This window comes from Xyrauchen texanus, chromosome 25 (assembly GCF_025860055.1).
Source record: "Xyrauchen texanus isolate HMW12.3.18 chromosome 25, RBS_HiC_50CHRs, whole genome shotgun sequence".
NCBI classification, from domain to species: Eukaryota; Metazoa; Chordata; class Actinopteri; order Cypriniformes; family Catostomidae; genus Xyrauchen; species Xyrauchen texanus.
Window position 1 is genome coordinate 2263081 of NC_068300.1, and position 18383 is coordinate 2281463.

General features: G+C 41.2%; 2 protein-coding genes across 2 annotated transcripts in view; both read right to left on the reverse strand.

The window, feature by feature from the left end:
- The window catches only part of LOC127618631 (uncharacterized), a 342725-nt gene that overhangs the window by 205704 nt on the left and 118638 nt on the right, over positions 1-18383 (reverse strand).
- LOC127618541 (zinc finger protein 721-like) overlaps positions 1-18383 on the reverse strand; it is a 162561-nt gene that overhangs the window by 47843 nt on the left and 96335 nt on the right. The gene's annotated exons all lie outside the window — the stretch shown is intronic.

An 18383-nucleotide genomic window follows, 5' to 3' on the forward strand; every position in this document is an offset into this window, starting at 1 on the left:
AGACATACAAGAGCAACATGTGAGGAAAGGAGCGACGAGCACCTCAGTGCTTGGCTGCAAGAGCAAATAGACTCAACTGGTGGTTTAAAAACCCGCTGTCTGCTCCAACACACCACCAGATAGCGCTCCAGGCTACCGGAATTGTCTGTGAGTTCCTCTGGCAATGAAGGCTGAATATTACTATATTACTTTTACTAGTTTTTGTTAAGCATATATATATATATATATCTTCTGTTTAATGGATAATCAATTGTACTCTACATCACGCAAGGCTTTACATTTGCATGCACATGGTTATTACAAATGAGTTTGATTTTTGTCATCCACCCTCCAGGAACTGTGTTAGCTACAGGAATGGGATCTTTTACTCCTTCTTTGTCACGTGCGGAAGGAGATGTTTGGTCCCATGTCCTGCAGAGTGCAGCCCCATATAGACAGCATTGGATAAAGGACTGGTGTAGCCACTTTTGGCTACAAGTTGGAATGGGATCGGCTGACTTGTGTGACTGCACTCTGGTTTGAGGGAAAGAGAGTGTGAGACTTTTATAAGTCTCAGAGGAGGGAGTATATAGTATATTTTTCAATATTCTAGTATGTTTTTATATATCAAAATACTCAAGACTTTTCTAGGCCTTTGTGTGACCCAGGAGAGAACATATGAGGTTACTAAAAGTGTTGATGCTGCAGAGAACACAAAGAATAGTATATAACCTTGAAAAACAGGTGTATTTCTGTTAATCAGTTATTATATGAATGGTGTCTTGTATTTTTGCAGCTGGTGTTTTGCTGTTTTTGTTAATTAGTAGTATTCTGACATATATCCTTGATGTATTTCCTTTATGCTGACACGTATCTCTAAAATATATGGTGTGTCTCATTAAAATACAGGCTGCACTTCTTACAAAAATACTTTTAATAAGTTAGATATCTCTTATATGATATATTTCTGGCATGGTGTTTTACCCTGATGAGTTAAATATCTTTGGAGCTTGTATTTTCTTTCATTAATCAAATGATACTGTGTATGAACAAACGACGCTGCCTCATTATGAGGGTACACTGAAATGTAGGGCAAAGGTAAAAGGTATGTGATGGGGACATGGCTGTTTGTCTCATACACAGGTGTTTCTAAAATTGATGCACTCTTACCATGAACTATGACATATGTCAAAAATAAGTGGAGTTACCAATTGATGTATGTTTAGTATGTTTTTTAAAAAACAATTAGATGGGGGATTTTCCACCAATATTTAATTAGTGAGGGAAATAGAATATATTGGTGGCGAAGGAAAGAGACAAGGGTAATTATTCTATTGGTCAGAGATAATGGGCAAAAAGATAACAAATAGGTATATAACTGAGAACTCAGGAGGATAGAGGCAGAACAATCAGCTGACCGGTCTCATGTTTGTTGGTGATCAATAAACTACAACTTTGGCATCTGGAACTCAAGACTCTGAAAGTTTTCTTCAACTTAGAGAAACTCATCGCAATATTCCACGACATTCACAAGGCAAATCAGTTAATCCAAACAATAAATAATCAGCAGAAAAAACAGTTCAAATAGTCAAAGTTGTAGGGAAGAAAAGGAAAAAAGATTCCCCCTATCAAAAAAGGTCAAGTCAAACAATCATCCACAGCAGGCTGAATTGTACTCACGACTCTTTCTTTAATAGTCTGGTACACATTTTCCAGGACTTCTTAGGCATTGGTGTATATACAGGGATGGAGGCTCCCACTCTGTGAATCCAGTTCAGGGTTTTGAATTATATACTTGCATTACTGTTTAACCTGCAGCGACTTAACGACTGTCAGCTAGTCACATAATGACAAGGATACTTTCCTTTGAGTAATCCATTATGCGAGTTCACGGTGTAACGCCAACGGTAAGCACTCTTGCTGCAGATAAAACAATAATTTGCCGCTGGAGTCTTCAAGAAGTGCTTTGCGAGGTTCACTCAATGCCACCCGACCGCCGCCACCATCTTGCTGTGAGTGACGCACGTCAACCAGATAAAGGTAACTAGGGGCTAGACTAAAAATGTCTCCATCTTGAGTCAGGCCATATAGAATGATGACTGTAGATCCATAGAATATTGACATATCTTTGATATTTGTGGATAATGATCACAAATGAATTTCACAGATGGATGATGACTGATAAATGCAAGACAGATGAACAATTAATTGCTATTTATTTATTTCATGATGACATCACAGTTTGTTCTGGCGGGGGAAGTGATGCTGTTCAGTCACAGTTCAGGACAGCATTGCAGCAGTCCAGTTGGACGTGTATTATTTGTTAACTGTTTTACTTGCTAAAATGCTTGGATATATTTTCTGGTATGGTTTTTGAAGTTTATATTGCTTTTCATGCTTTTATGAATTCAACATTGCTTCAGTTCAGTTCAGTTCAGTTTCAGTTTTATTCACAATACCTCTTCAAACATTACAATAATAATAGCAAGATGGCTGCCAGGAGTTTTGTCTGAGAACCTGGCCTCTTAGAATCTAACAAAAATCTATTGAATCCTTTCTGGTATTCCCAAAATTTAGTGCTTATTGACTCAAGTTGCATTTTATTTAAATTGTGTCTCAATATTGGGATAATATTTCTACTATCCGCTGAGCTTGGGCTGTAGCCCAAGTTGATGGGCTTTTGGGCCTACTAGGACCTTGACAAACAAATCTGTTACCATCAACATTTGCAACTTTCATCAACTTCTGGTACATCCTGGTAAGACACATTATGCTGCCTAAAAATGCTAAAACATCTCCTTGTGAGGAGGATGCTGTTGTTACAATGAGTGTACTCTCCCAGTTAATGGAGCAGCAGAGAGGGCTCTATAAAGATATGTTATTGCAGCAGCAAGATAACTTCAAATGTTTCATTCAGCTGATCATGGATGGAACTAACAAAAGATTGGATGGTGTTATCAGAGATGTACAGGAGCTGAAGACCAGCTTGGAATTTACCCAAACAAAGTTTGAAGAGGAGAAGATGGGATGCACTGAGATTGAGTCAAAGATAAGGGCATTTGAGACAAACATTACTACTTCCAAGCAGGAATTGGATGCAATGTTCAACAAGCTTGAGTACATTGAAAACCAGAACAGGAGAACAAACATTTTAATTGATGGCATTGCTGACGAGAAAGGAGAGAATTGGTGTGAATCAGAGAAAAAGGTGCGAGATATGTTTTCAAAAAACTTGGGCTTAGATGGAATAAATATGGACATTGAGCGTGCCCAGAGACTTGGTCAGTTTCAAGAGAGGGGAGGGCCAAGGAAAATTGTTGTCAAACTTCTTCGCATTAAAGATAGAGAGCTGATTCATTCTTCTGCCAAGAAATTAAAGGGCACTAAGATTTACATTAATGAAGATTTCTCTGAAGCTGTGCAATTGAGGAGGAAAGAGTTGTGGCCGAAGGTGAAAGCTGCTAGAGAGAGAGGTGATAAAGCGAGTTTGAAGTATGATAAACTGATTATCACCCCAAGGGATGGACAAAGTCAGTTATTGTCTTAATGAGCTTTAAAGCTCAATTTTATATATGTTTGTGTATATGCATGTGTGTCTGTGTGCAGGACTTACATGTATGTAGCCTACTTGATGTAGTTATAATAACTTAGGGTACAAGCTATTTAACTAGATTATAATATAGGACTTATTTACTTTTAATTAAGATGACTAGAATAAATAAATTACCTAAAGGTTTAATCCTTGCACATATTAATATATGTAGTCTAAGGAACAAAATTCAAGATTTGTCTTTATTTTTGCAACTGAACAAAATAGACATACTTATGATTTCTGAAACTCATCTCATCTCAACTGATCCCACTTCATAGACAATTCAGATGTTGATATAGGGGGGTTTTCAATTTATAGAAATGATCGAAACAGTTTTGGAGGAGGTGTGGCCATTTATATACGGGATCATTTCCCTGTTAAACTGAGACATGACTTAATGGTTGATGATGTTGAAGTGTTATGGTCACAGGTATATCTTCCTCATTTAAAACCTATTATTCTTGGTTGTTGTTATAGGCCACCTAGTGCCAGGATAGAGTATGTAAATGGTTTATGTAATATGCTAGATAAAGTGACTGAGGAAAACAGAGAGCTATACTGGTTGGGTGATCTAAATATCGATTGGCTGTCTGATATTTGTCCTTTGAAGAGCAAGCTTAAAACCATGACAGACACCTGTGGTTTATCTCAATTAATGGATCAACCAACAAGAATTTCTAGTAACAATACAGGATTTTTAACATCAAAATGTATTGATCATATTTACACTAATAATCCTGATATGTGCTCAATACCCATTTCTGTAACAGTTGGCTTTAGTGATCACAACTGTATTGCTGTCTCCAGGAGAACTAAGTTACCTAGAGCCTGTCCTAAAATGATTATGAAAAGATCTTATAGGGTATTTAATGAGGAGAGTTTTCTAAATGAATTGGAGAATATTAAATGGAATTTGATAAGTGACATTGATGATGTTGATGCATCCCTTAATTTATTTATGGATTGTTTTATGAGAGTTGTTAACGATCATGCCCCATTAAAGAAATTTACAGTTAAAGCCAAAAGTGCTGCTTGGGTAGATACTGAGTTAAGGAGCTTAATGGCTCAAAGGGAAGAGGCTAAAAAGGTTGCGGTTATTTCTGACTCTCTTAAGGACAGAAAATGTTATTGTATTCTAAGGAATCAGGTGACCAAGGTGAACAGAGTGAAAAAGAAAGAATATTTTAAGAAGAGAATTGACGATAGCGGTACAGATAGTAAGAGAATGTGGAATGTACTCAATGAAATCATGGGGGAAAAATCGACTTGTACTTCTTTTGTTGAATTGAATGGAGTTTATTTGACTAAGCCAATACAGATTGCAAATTATTTTAATGATTATTTTGTTAATAAAGTTTCTAACTTTAGAGAGTCAATGAAATACACTGTTGATTCCAACTCAGATGAGCTAATTAAAAGGTGTATTATGAAAGATAAACTGTGTAGTTTTGAATTTCATCAGGTTAATGTTGTGCAGGTGGAAATGTTGTTGAGATCTTTGACTGTTGGTGGGTCTGCTGGTACAGACAACTTTGATAGTCGGCTGTTGAAGTTATCAGCTGGACATATTTCTAAACCAATCTGTCACATTTTTAACAGATGTTTGATTAGTGGTGTGTGTCCAAAACTTTGGAAGGAGGGTAAGATAATTCCTTTACCCAAAGACACAAAATCAACTTTCTGTGGTTCAAATAGTAGGCCTATTAGCATCTTGCCTATTCTAAGTAAATTATTGGAAAAGATTGTATTTGAGCAAGTGCAAGATTACTTTTCTAACAATGATTTGACTACTATGTTTCAGCATGCTTATAGGTATGGTCATTCCACCTGCACTGCAATGACACAAATGTCGGATAGCTGGCTAACATCAATTGATAACTCAATGCTAGTGGGTACACTACTACTAGACTTCATTACTGCCTTCGATGTGATTGACCATGAAATTTTGATTTCTAAACTTATTAGTTATGGTTTTACTTTCTCAGCAATCAAGTGGTTTAAGAGCTATTTGTCGGAGAGGTCGCAAAGAGTTTATTTTAATGGTGCATTATCTAGTAGCAAGTCCCTGGATTGTGGTGTTCCTCAAGGAAGTTGCCTAGGACCTTTGTTATTTAAAATTTTTACAAATGATATGCCGTATATACTCAGTAAGGCTACATTGACTTTGTTTGCTGATGATTCTACTCTTTATTATGCAGCCCCTACATGTTCAGAGCTTAATCAGGTTCTGTCTTGCGAGATTAGCAAATTGTATAATTGGATCAAAACAAATAAACTTGTTCTAAATATTTCAAAAACTGTGAGTATAATATTCGATTCTAAGTATAGATTATCTGATAATCCTAAAATTGATATACAAGTAAATGGTCAAAATGTACAGCAAGTAAAAAAGGTGAAGCTTCTGGGACTTTGGCTCGATTCCACATTGTCATGGTCTGATCACATCAACAAAGTTGTTGCTAAAATGGGTAGAGCTGTTGCAGTAGTGCGTAAATGTGCACAGTTTTTAAAATTACAGTTGTTTAGTCGTGTTGTCTGTACATTGGTTTTGTGTCATTTGGATTACTGTTCTGTTGTATGGTCTGCTGCATCAAGCAGTCATTTAAAAAAATTACAAGTGGCGCAAAATAAGGCTGCAAGACTGGTTCTTGGTTGTTCTTCGAGAACTAGTGTTGCAGAGATGCATGAACGTCTTGCTTGGCTGGTGGTCAAGAATAGACTATCTGTTAATATGTTAGTATATTTTCATAGAATTATTAACACTCGGATTCCTAAAGTTCTTTATGATAAAATAATTTATTGTTCAGATATGCATTCACATTACACGAGGGGTGAATAGTCGACAGATTTCTTTACTCCTACCTAAATCTGACTCTATGAAGAGGACTGTGTTTTATAGGTCAATTGTATTTTGGAACAATCTTCCTGTTGTGGTTCGTGAAATCAAGGGAAAAACTGGTTTTAAAAAAAGACTAAGACTGTATTGGTTTTCAACATCATAATGTCGTCTGGATTGGTTGAGTGAGGTTGCATTATGTGCTATGTTATTCTTTATTATTTTATTTTTTTTTGTTTTTATTTTTTGTTTTTGTGTATTTATATATGATATATTTGTGAGTAATTGTGATTGTAATTATTGGCTTTTGGATGTATTGTTTGGACCCCAGGAAGACTAGCTGTCGTCTCGGCGTCAGCTAATGGGGATCCTTTTAATAAACAAATAAACAAATAAATACAGTTTTAAAAGTACAGAGTAGATTGGGTACAGTGAAATGGGTCTCCCAAAGAAGCAAAAAAAGCTTATAAGTAGGGGCCCATAGTTCTTGAATGGGTAGATACTGACAAGGTACAGTCAGACACAATAAATACAGACAAAAAATATACCATGACATATGTTACAACAACATACTCACTCATACAAACATACACATACATCCCAGTAATCCATGAACATCAGTTTTTTAATAATTAAATATAGGTTAAGAAGAAATTATGTTTTAATTGTCTTTTGAAGTTGGAGATAGAGGGCAACACCTTAATACCATCATCAACCCTGCTTATGTCTTTACTGCTTCCACTGTATGTTTTCCAGGGGAAATTCCTGTAACATGTTTACTGACATTCATGACTTCTGAAAATGTTATAATGTTGCTGTTGTTTTAATGTTCCCTAAGTGTGTGTGTGTGTGTGTGTGCGCGCGCACCACTGTTTTCACATTTCCTTTAGTCCAGTCACATACATGTTCAAGTTATCACTTTCCTTTGTCCTTTTAGCAGATAGTCTGTTCAAAAGCCACTAAATGTGAAGTTTCAACATGGTTGTTCCATGGTTTTTTATAATGTACCAATTTTATAGCACAGCAATATACATATTCATTTGTTTAATGTGTTACCATGAAACTATTATTCTGCACATTTCTACATATTATTTTAATGTTTAATAAAGTATATTTTATCCCCATCATTATTGAATCTCAATTGTTTGTTTTTAGCACCATTTAAATCTCTGATCTATGAGAAAAGGCCAATGAGAAATTGGCAGACAGAGTGTGCATGTCCCACCCCTGGACATACGGGTACTAAGGTGGGGAAATACGACTGTTTCATTCAGGATTTTTATGAGGAGCCGACAATGGTCCAGCCGCAACAGTAGCTCGGCTCAGCAACGTGGCGAGGAGGACACAATATCTCGTTCCCTCCATCAGGGAACAGAGGTTACATCCGTATCCTAGACATTCCCCGTCCTTTAACTAGTTAAATATTTAACTAGTTTGTATTTTCATAGAGGAACAGACAAGGCCTCATTGTAAGGGTCTGCTGAAATGGAGGTGAAAGGTGAAAGCTGCATGATGAAGACAAGGCTGTATTACACAGATGTTTCTATGATTGATGTATTCTGTACCATGAACTGCATGTGTCCGGGGTGAATGGGGGTACCAGTTAATGTATGGTTTTAAAGGGATGGGCAGATGATATATGTTTTTTTAAAATAGTTAGGGGATTTTCCACCAATATTCAATTAGTGAGGGAGATAAAACATATTGGTGGCGAAGGAAAGAGACAAGGATAATAAATCTATTGGTCAGAGATAATGGGCAAAAAGATAACAGAAGGTATATAACTGAGAACTTAGGAGGATAGAGTCAGAACAGACAGCTGGCTGGTCTCATGTTTGTTGGTGTTCAATAAACTACAACTTTGGCATCTGGAACTCAAGACTCTGAGAGTTTTCTTACAACTTAGAGAGATTCAACGCGACTTTCCACGACAAAGGGAGCCTCCGTTCAGGCATACCAGAGCGGGCAGTGGGAGGTCTATTGAAGGCGAACGGGTGTACCTGAGCCTTGCCGAACCATTCCCAAATCAGCTTGACCGACTGGGGGTGAAGCCTCCACTCTCCGCTGTGCAAGCGTTGTATGATAGCGCGTACGCCACCACATTTGAGGTTGCCCGGGATGTGAGTGGCACGCAGCGACTTGAGTCGGGCGAGTTGTGATGAACGCCGCCTTGGCAATTTATGTACGCTACCATGGTGGTGCTGTCTGATCTGATCAAGACTCGTTTGCCCTGAACTAGCAGGAGAAATCTCCGCAAGGCAAAGAGTACAATCAACAACTCAATATAGGCAGTTGATGTGCCAGCGCAGTGGGCCCCTTTCCAACGGCCCACGGCTGCGTGCCCGTTGCACATGGCGCCCCAACCCTAATTTAGAGGCGTCGGTAGTGACCAGGACGTGTCGGGACACCTGCTGCAAGGGTACTCCTGTCTGCAGAAAGCAGAGGTTTGTCCAGGGTTTGAACGTTTGGTGGCAGGCGGGGGTGATGATCACACAGTGCGTGCCGCGGCGCCATGCTCGCCTCGGGACTCGAGTCTGGGGCATGTGCTGAAGCGGTCTTATATGCATCAACCCCAGCGGCGCGACCGCCGCGGAGGATGCCATATGCCCCAGAAGGTTCTGGAAAAGTTTTAAAGGGACCGCTTTGCCCGACCTGAAGGTGGCGAGGCATTTCAGCACTGACTGCGCGTGCTCGTTGGTGAGGCGCGCTGACATTGAGACTGAGTCTAACTCCATGCCGAAAAAAGAGATGCTCTGAACCGGGGTGAGCTAGCTATTTTCCCGGCTGAGGTGCCTGAGCACCTGGTCCCTGTGGGCGCACAATAGCTCTCGTTAGTGGGCCAGGATGAACCAGTCATCAAGGTAGTTGAGTGTGCGAACACCTGCTTCCCGAAGTGGGGCAAGGGCTGTCTCTTCGACCTTCGTAAAGACGCGAGGGGACAGGTATATTCCGGGGGCTTGTACTGATATGCCTGGCCGTAGAAAGTGTTGACGTCGAGGCAAGATTGAGTCATGGGAGTGCGCGTCCTTCAGGTCTGCCACTGCGAACTAAGCTAGATGCCAGACACAAGTTAGGATGTGTCTCGCGTGAGCATTTTGAATGGGAGTTTGTGCAAGGCCCGGTTGAAAACTTGCAAGTCCAAGATCGGTCATAAGCCACTGCCTTTCTTGGGTATGAAGTAAGGGCCATAGGGACTTGGCATGGATTTGGCATCTTCTGAGCCTCCAGGGCCTCCCTCAGCTCCGCCTCCTGAGCCTCCCTCAGCACCGCCTCCTGAGCCTCCAGGGCCTCCCTCAGCACTGCCTCCTGAGCCTCCAGGGCCTCCCTCAGCACCGCCTCCTGAGCCTCCAGGGCCTCCCTCAGCTCCGCCTCCTGAGCTTCCAGAACCTCCCTCAGCTCCACCTCCTGAGCCTCCCTCAGCTCTGCCTAAAGTGGCTACCTCAGCTCCACCTCCAGTGGCTCCCTCAGCTCCGCCTCCGGAGCCTTCTACGACATGGTCTCCTGAGCAATCCACAGCTCCGCCTACCTCGGCTCCGCCCTCGGAGTTCCCCATGGCTGTGGTCCTGATGCCGCCTCCCTGGCCTCCTGAACCTGTCTTTGCTCTGTGGCCGGCTCCCAGGCCACCTGATCCAGTCCTCTTGTGGCCACCTTGGACTGCCTTTCTGCCCCCTGTGCCTCCTTGGACTGCCTGTCTGCTCCCTGTGCCCCCTTGGACCACCTTCTTGCCCCCTGTGCCTCCTTGGACTGCCTGTCTGCCCCCTGTGCCTCCTTGGACTACCTGTCTGCTCCCTGTGCCCCCTTGGACTTCCTTCTTGCCCTCTGTGCCCCCTTGGACTTCCTTCTTGCCCTCTTTGCACCCTTGGACTTCCTTCTTGCCTTCTGTGCCCCCTTGGACTGTCTGTCTCCCCGTTGTGCCCCCGTGGTCTATCTCTCTCTGCCCCTTGTGCCCCCTTGGACTGTCTGTTTGCCCCTGGTGCTCTCATTTTTGTTTTTTGTGGGTTTTTGTCATTTATTTTTGTTTTAGGATCGTCTAGAATCCGATCCTTTGAGGGGGGATTCTGTCATGTTCACTGTTGTCTTTTGTTTTTGTGCTGTTATTTTGAAGTTTAGTTTAGTTCCTGTTTGTTTTTTGTAGTCCTCTGTAGATTCTTTTTATGATTGGTTTTCCCCTGATTGTTTCCCCAGGTGTCCCCCATTCCCTTGTTTGTTCCTTCTGTATTTAAACCCTGGTTCTTTGTTCAGTCTTTGTCGATTGTTGGATGTTGTATGTGAATGTTATGGTTGTTTCTCCTGCCCGTGGATGTTTTTCATGTTCATGTTGTTTTCCCCTCGTGGATATTTCTTTGTTCCTGTTTGTTTGCCCTCACTTTGATTTATAATAAGGAACCTGCATTTAGATCTCCTCTCCTTGTCTGCATCCGTAACAATTGGGAAGGTTAATGCTATTAAAATGAATTGTATTCCAAAATTCAACTAACTGTGACAATCACTCCCTTTAGATTTCCCCCTCTCTTATTTCAAGCAATTTGATAGCATAGAGAAGTCCTTCATTTGGAATGATAAACGTCCCAGATTACATTTCAGTAAGTTGCATAGGCCGATTGACAAAGGTGGGCTAGGCCTACCCAAGATTTTGTTTTATTATTATGCATCCAGTCTCAGATATTTGGCTCACTGGTCGCTTCCACCCGAGCGAGACCCTCCCTGGTTTTGTATTGAACAGGAAGTTCTTGCCCCTATTTCGCAATTACAAAGCCTTTCTATCAAACTAATCAGAGAAGTTAAGTTACACCCCGTTATCTCGCATTTGCAGGCAGTATGGACAAAAGTGTCCAGAGCGTTTAATTCTGACATTTATTTAAAAGTTGCTTTGAGCATATGGCTGAACCCAAAGTTATGTATAAATAAGTCCCCTTTCTGCTGGACAGAGTGGATTGTGAGGGAGGTTAATACACACTGTGACCTATATGAGACGGGAATCAAATCAAATAACTTTATTGTCACACTACCATGTACACAAGTACAACAGTAGGTGAAAGTCTTGTGTGCAGTTCCAAGCAACATAGCAGTCATGACAGTGACGAGACATATACCAATTGTAATAAACAACATGTTTACACAACACAATTTACATATCAAATGTACACATACTTACACAACACAATAATAATATACAATGTACAGTAAACAATACACACAATATCGAATACACATACAATAAAAAGAAAAAATAAAGAGTATTTAAAAAAATATATATAAAGTAGTTGTATTGTGGAGAAAATAATTATGACAGTCCAGTCATGAGATATAATATTAATAAAGTGCAGTGCTGATTATTAATTGTGAGAGATAAAATCTTCAAAAGTCTGATTGCTTGGGGGAAGAAGCTGTCATGTAGTCGGCTGGTGCGGGTCCTGATGCTGTGATACCGCCTGCCTGATGGTAGCAGTGAGAGCAGCCCATGACTCAGGTGGCTGGAGTCTCTGATGATCCTCCTAGCTTTTTTCACACACCGCCTGTTATATATGTCCTGGAGGGAGGGAAGCTCACCTCCGATGATGTGTCTGGCAGTTCGCACCACCCTTTGCAGGGATTTGCGGTTGTGGGCGGTACTATTGCCGTACCAGGCGGTGATGCAGCCAGTCAGGATGCTCTCTACAGTACTGGTGTAGAAGCATGTGAAGATGTGGTGGTTCATTCCAAACTTCCTCAGCCATCTCAGGAAGAAGAGCTGCTGGTGAGCCTTCTTTACAATGGGCTCAGTGTGGACGGACCATGTGAGTTCCTCAATATTGTGGACACCGAGGAACTTGAAGCTGCTGACTCTCTACATGGGTGCTCCATTAATGGTGATGGGGCTGTGTTCTCTGTCTTTCTTCATGAAGTCCACTACAAGCTCCTTGGTTTTACTGACGTTGAGGGAGAGGTTGTGCTCCTGACACCAGCCAGTCAGAGTGTGCACCTCCTGTCTTTCAGTGATCAGACCTACCACTGTCGTATCATCAGCAAACTTATTGATGGCATTGGAGCTATGTGTTGCCACACAGTCATGTGTGTACAGGGAATACAGGAGTGGGCTGAGAACACAGCCCTGTGGGGCTCCAGTGTTGAGGATCAGTGATGAGATGTTGCTGCCCATTCTAACCACCTAACCACAGGATCCAGCTGCACAGCGAGCCATTTAAGCCCAGAGCCCAGAGTTTCACATCAAGCTTGGAGGGCACTATGGTGTTGAATGCTGAGCTGTAGTCTACAAACAGCATTCTCACATATGTGTTTCTTTTTTTCCAGGTGGGTTGAGAGCAGTGTGTATTGCAGATGCAATGGCATCATCAGGGGAGCGGTTGTTGCGGTAGGCAAACTGCAATGGTCCAGAGAGGTGGGCAGCACAGGGCAGATGTGATCTCTGATTAGCCTCTCAAAGCATTTGCTGATGATGGGGGTCAGAGCAACAGGATGCCAGTCATTTAAGCAAGTGATTTTTGATTGCTTTTGTACAGGCACAATGGTGGACATTTTGAAGCATGTGGGGACTACAGACAGGGAGAGGAACAGGTTTAAAATGTCCGCAAAAACAACAGCCAGTTGGTTCGCACATGCTCTGATGACGCGGAATGCCGTCTGGACCCTTGGCTTTACGGATGTTCACCCGTCGTAAGGATCGGGTTACATCCGCAACAGAGACGGAGTCTGAACCAACTTCTGTAGCGTCGGCCACGAGTGCTCTCTCCACGAGGGCGGTATTATGCTCATCCTGGAGAGAGGCAGCGGTGTTCGCGGTGGAGTTTTTATTCCCTTTGTAGACCGTGATGATGTTAATTCCCTGCCACATACTTCTAGAGTCGGTGGTGTTGAACTGTCCTTCAATTTTGTGCCTATACTGGCGTTTGGCTGCTCTGATAGAGTTACGGAGGGCATAACTGGCTTGTTTATGCTCCTCCGCATTCCCGGAATTAAAAGCGGAGGTCCGCGCATTAAGTGCCACGCGAACATTGCCGTTAACCCATGGTTTCTGGTTGGGGTAGATCCATATTGTTTTGGTCGGAAACAACATCCTCTACGCACTTCCTGATGAAACACGTTACGCTATCAGCGTAAACCTCAATGTCGTCATCAGAGGCGGACCGGAACATCTCCTGATCAAAACAGTCTTGTAGCATAGAGTCTGATTGGTCCGACCAGCACTGGATCGTTCTGAGGGTCGGTGCTTCCTTTTTCAGTTTCTGCCAGTAAGCGGCCAGAAGCAGAACAGAAGAGTGGTATGATTTGCCAAATGGTGGGCGGGTGAGGGATTTGTAGACATTCCGGAAAGGAGAATAGCAATGGTGCCCTTGTGTGTTGAAGCTGATGTGTTGGTGGTATTTTTGTGTGATTGTTTTAAAATTGGCTTTGTTAAAGTCCCCGGTAACAATGAACGCAGCCTCAGGGTGCACGGTTTCCTGCTCACTTATACTCCCATACAGTTCCTTAAGTGCCCGGTCTGTGTCTGCTCGTGGGGGGATGCACTCAGCAGTGATAATGACCGCTGTGAATTCCCTCGGTAGCCAGAATGGTTGAAACAGAAGCATGAGATATTTCAGATCAGGGGAGCAGAAAGACTTGATAAAATGTACGTTCCTCTGATCACACCATGATTTGTTGATCATAAAATATACACCACTACCTCTGCTTTTACCTGAGTGATCTTTCGCTCTGTCCGCTCTGTGCACGGAGAACCACGCAGGTTCGATGACCGAGTCTGGACTCTCCGCAGACATCCAGGTTTCTGTAAGGCAGATAATGCAGCAATCCCTCATCTCTCGTTGGAAAGAGATCCGCACTCTCAGCTTGCAGAGCTTGTTGTCCAGAGACTGAACATTTGCCAGTAGTATACTGGGTAGTGGGGGTCGATTTGTGCGATGACTTCCTGTGATGAGTACGCAGGCTCTTTCCCCTGGACTCATCGGACCCACCGGCTCTTTCCCCTTTTCCTTCTGCTTTGTCTGGGCAGACAAAGGGCTCCGCTGGTGTGTTTGTAAAAAGCGGGTCGGCATTGAGGAATTTGAAGTCCGGTTTTCGGAGTGTAATTGCAGAACCAATGTCCAAAAGCATTTGTTTGTCGTATACAACAAGGCAGACAACATCCAACTGTAAACAAAATAAACAATAAACTGCAGTGTTGGGTCGGAGCTTGCAACGCAGCAGCCATACTCGGTGCCATCTTGAGTCCAGAGTGTTGAGATCCTTTGAAAATATGGATTAACATTTTGAGATTTCCAGGTCTCAATTCTTTAGGTATTTACAGCTGCGCCACCTGCTTTGTACTATTTTTGGGAGTAGCATACACCCCCCTAAAGCAGCAGACACTCCGGAAGTGGTGATTACTGCTTTTGGAAAAGGTCATGAGGCATCAGTGTATGCCAATTCAGAGTCTGGGGGATGGAGCTTCAACTTCTCTCAAGAGATTATGGGAGAGATTTAAACTTGGTATTGAAGGGCTAGAATTCTAAAAAAAAAAAACATTAATTCTGCATCTAGAGATGCAAGCGTGCGCCTTATGCAATTTAAGATTTTACATTCATTAAAGACACACCCACCTGCTGGCAATTCCAATCAGAAGATGGGGACACAACTCATGTTTTTTGGTGGTGTGTTAAGATCCAAGAATTCTGGTTGACTGTGTAGGTGAGGGTAAACTGGTTCTTACGCAAATGTAGTTATTGCCATGGAGTGTCGGTAAGGACACGGAAGCAGAAATCAACACTTAAATCTTTTTTTTGTGTGTGTGTGTGTGTGTAAATGTATATAAGATTAACAAACTACAATATGCCTAATAGCATGGTAGATATTACACTTAATTCCAAATAACACTGTGTTTCCATATACATATATACTAACAGGCTTGCAAAGGCATACAATGGCAATTACAGGCATGTAAACATAAAACTGAGTATACATGTTGTACAAATATTAATTTAGATTTGCATTACAATAAACTTTACACTCAACAGACAATTACAATTAAAGCACACAAATAAATATGTGGAAATTAAATCCAATTAGCCTGGTATTATTTTGAGGAGCATGGAATGATCTCCATTATATTTATGTCTCCTGGATAAGCGCCTATTTTTAGTTAAACAATTGTGAGTCCGCTAATCTCCTGCTATTCTGCCTAAACTTAGATTTACATATTTAACAGTCAACAAATGTATCATATACATAAATAGCAACAATGACTCTATCAAAGACAAGATGAATACAAGTAAAAAAAGGGAATGGAAAGGATGGACAGGAAAAGCTATCTTTGACTCTCTGCCCGACTCTGACTAACTGAGAATAAACAAGTCCCTAATGTTTACATCACTGCATCCTTGGGCCAGTGCTGCATTTTCATTGGCTGTCATTTTGTGTGATCAGTGCATGATCAGTAAGAGAGGCGAGAGGCTACCCCAAATCTAAGCTCAGACCCACCTATTCCAAACACAGAGCCCTTACACCTGATGCTGAATCCCCATTGGCTGATCTCTTGCGTAATCAGTGCATGGGCAAGACTTGGGTCACTCAGAGGGCAGAGCTGGGTTTCTCTTCTTCACTCTGTATTTTAGGCGATGGGGTGGTCATTTGTATAGGGGATAAATACAATGGGTCCTAGCCAGTGTAATGGTCAGTAGACAGATCATTTTGAGGGGATGGAATTTGGCTGGTGCACCCTCATTTCAGGAGTTGTGTACGATGATGGGTAGGGTGGCAGCATTTGAAGAGAGAGTCAGATAGAAGGCTAGGCAACCTGGAGGTGTTAAGAAGTGGGGCAGCTATCTGACGTTTTTGTAAGGCTCTCAGGAGGGGCAGTGGAGAGGGATTTATAGTTTAAATGTGTGTGATTATTATATATATATATATTGTTTTTGTGTGAGTTGGGATGATTGTTGGGGGTCAGGATGAGGTGGGGGATTGGGAGGGGGAAGGGAAATAATGGGGGTTAAAAGTTGATTCTGTGCATATAGGTTTTTCTTTTCGGTTTCATTTGTTAGAATCAATAAAACGTTTTAATCTGAAAAAAGATGTCTATAAATACAAGCGTCACTTGATTGCATATCCTTTGAATACCTAAGTATTGATTCAAAACATGCTCCACGCATTATATTTATAATTATTTATAAGCTTCCAAAATACTTATTGCTGAGGATTTCAGCATTCATATAGATAATCTGGAACACAACACTGCAAAATAACTCACACTCCCAATCATTGATACACTCAGGATTTGATCATTAGTAAGGGACTAAACATTTCATCCAATGCTAATAAGGATGTAGCACTATCTGACCAATTCTGTATTTTCTTTGATATATTGATTTCTCCTGCAACTGAAGATAGATCTGCCTCTGATAAAAGAGGCACATAAATGAGAATACTAGTGTGCAATTTATGAAAGTTATATCTATTACTTCAAGTATGTCCAAAAGATATTCAACTGTGTTGAATATAAAACTGTTAAAAGTTAAAAATGCTATTGATGGCATTGCTACTGTAAATGTCAGGAAGATTACTGGCAGATTACTTTCAATTTGGAACTAGGTACAGCTAGATGGACTTTCTTCTGAAACATTATAAACAACAACATAAACAACTCCCATACAATTTTGCAACTGTAGAGAGACTAACCCCCAACAGAGGTTCCCTGTGAAATGTTCTCTGATAGCAAACACATTGAGTTTGCATGTTTTTTCATGAAGATCAATGATATTATGATGGCCATCATCTTCGTCCTCATACTGCACTGAGGCAGCACCCACCACAACAACTGAATAAATTAGTCACTATGCGTGGGGGTGCACCAACAAATATTAATCTTAAATGTATATTAAGTCAAGGTTTATCTGATAATTCTGTTTCTGTTATTTAAACATTGTTTAAAAATAATCAGGGTTACATTTTAACCATCGATTTGATCCTGATTTATATTTCACAATAAATCTGATTTAACTTTAATCCTGTTGCTTGAATAAATTCTCTCATTTAAATCTGTTAGGGATTAAATTTAAACTAGCAGCTGAGGTGGTTTAAATCAAATTAACCTACAATTAAACATGAAAGACATGGTAAACAAACAGTGGATGTGCCATCAGCCCTTTATCATAGAATTGGTTTATTATGGTACAAAGTACCAAATGGTATGGGCCATTGAATACTTTCATCTTGGTGGTGGCACGATAACCTGCTTCCCCATCCTATACTTGCGGGGAAACAGGACATAGATGAGCCTCTCGTGGAGAAGCGAGTGAAGAGTGTAATTTCGGCATTTAAGGTGAACGGTTGCAAGCAACAGATCGCTATTCCTCCGCTCCTCTCTTATACTCATTTCAGTCGGCAGCCTGGGCTGTTAATTTGTGGCACTGATGAGAGGAGGCTAGTCAATACGAGACCCGTGTGGTCCTTTTTTCTTAAAATATGATGCCATATTTTAAAACTTGTGACATTGTACACACTGCTGTGATGTTTTCCTAACCTCACTGATCTGCCCCGTGTTCAAATCTACAGCTACAGTGCATATAAAAAGTCTAAACACCCCTGTTAAAATGCCAGGTTATTGTGATGTAAAAGAATAAGACAAAGATAAATCATGTCAGAACTTTTTCCACTTTTAATGTGACCTATAATGTGAATAATTCAATTGAAAAACAAACTGAAATCTTTGTGGGGGGGGACCTTAAATAACGTGGTTGCATAAGTGTGCACACCCTCTTATAACTGAGGATGTGGCTGCATTCAGAATTAAACAATCACATTCAAACTCATGTTAAATAGAAGTCATTACACACCTGCCATCATTTAAAGTGACTATGATTAATCACAAATAAATTTCAGCTGTTCTAATAGGATTTTCCTGACATTTTCTTAGTTGCATTTCAGAGCAAAAGCCATGGTCCGCAGAGAGCTTCCAAAGCATGTTGAAAGATATCAGTCAGGAGAAGGGTACAAAATAATTTCCAA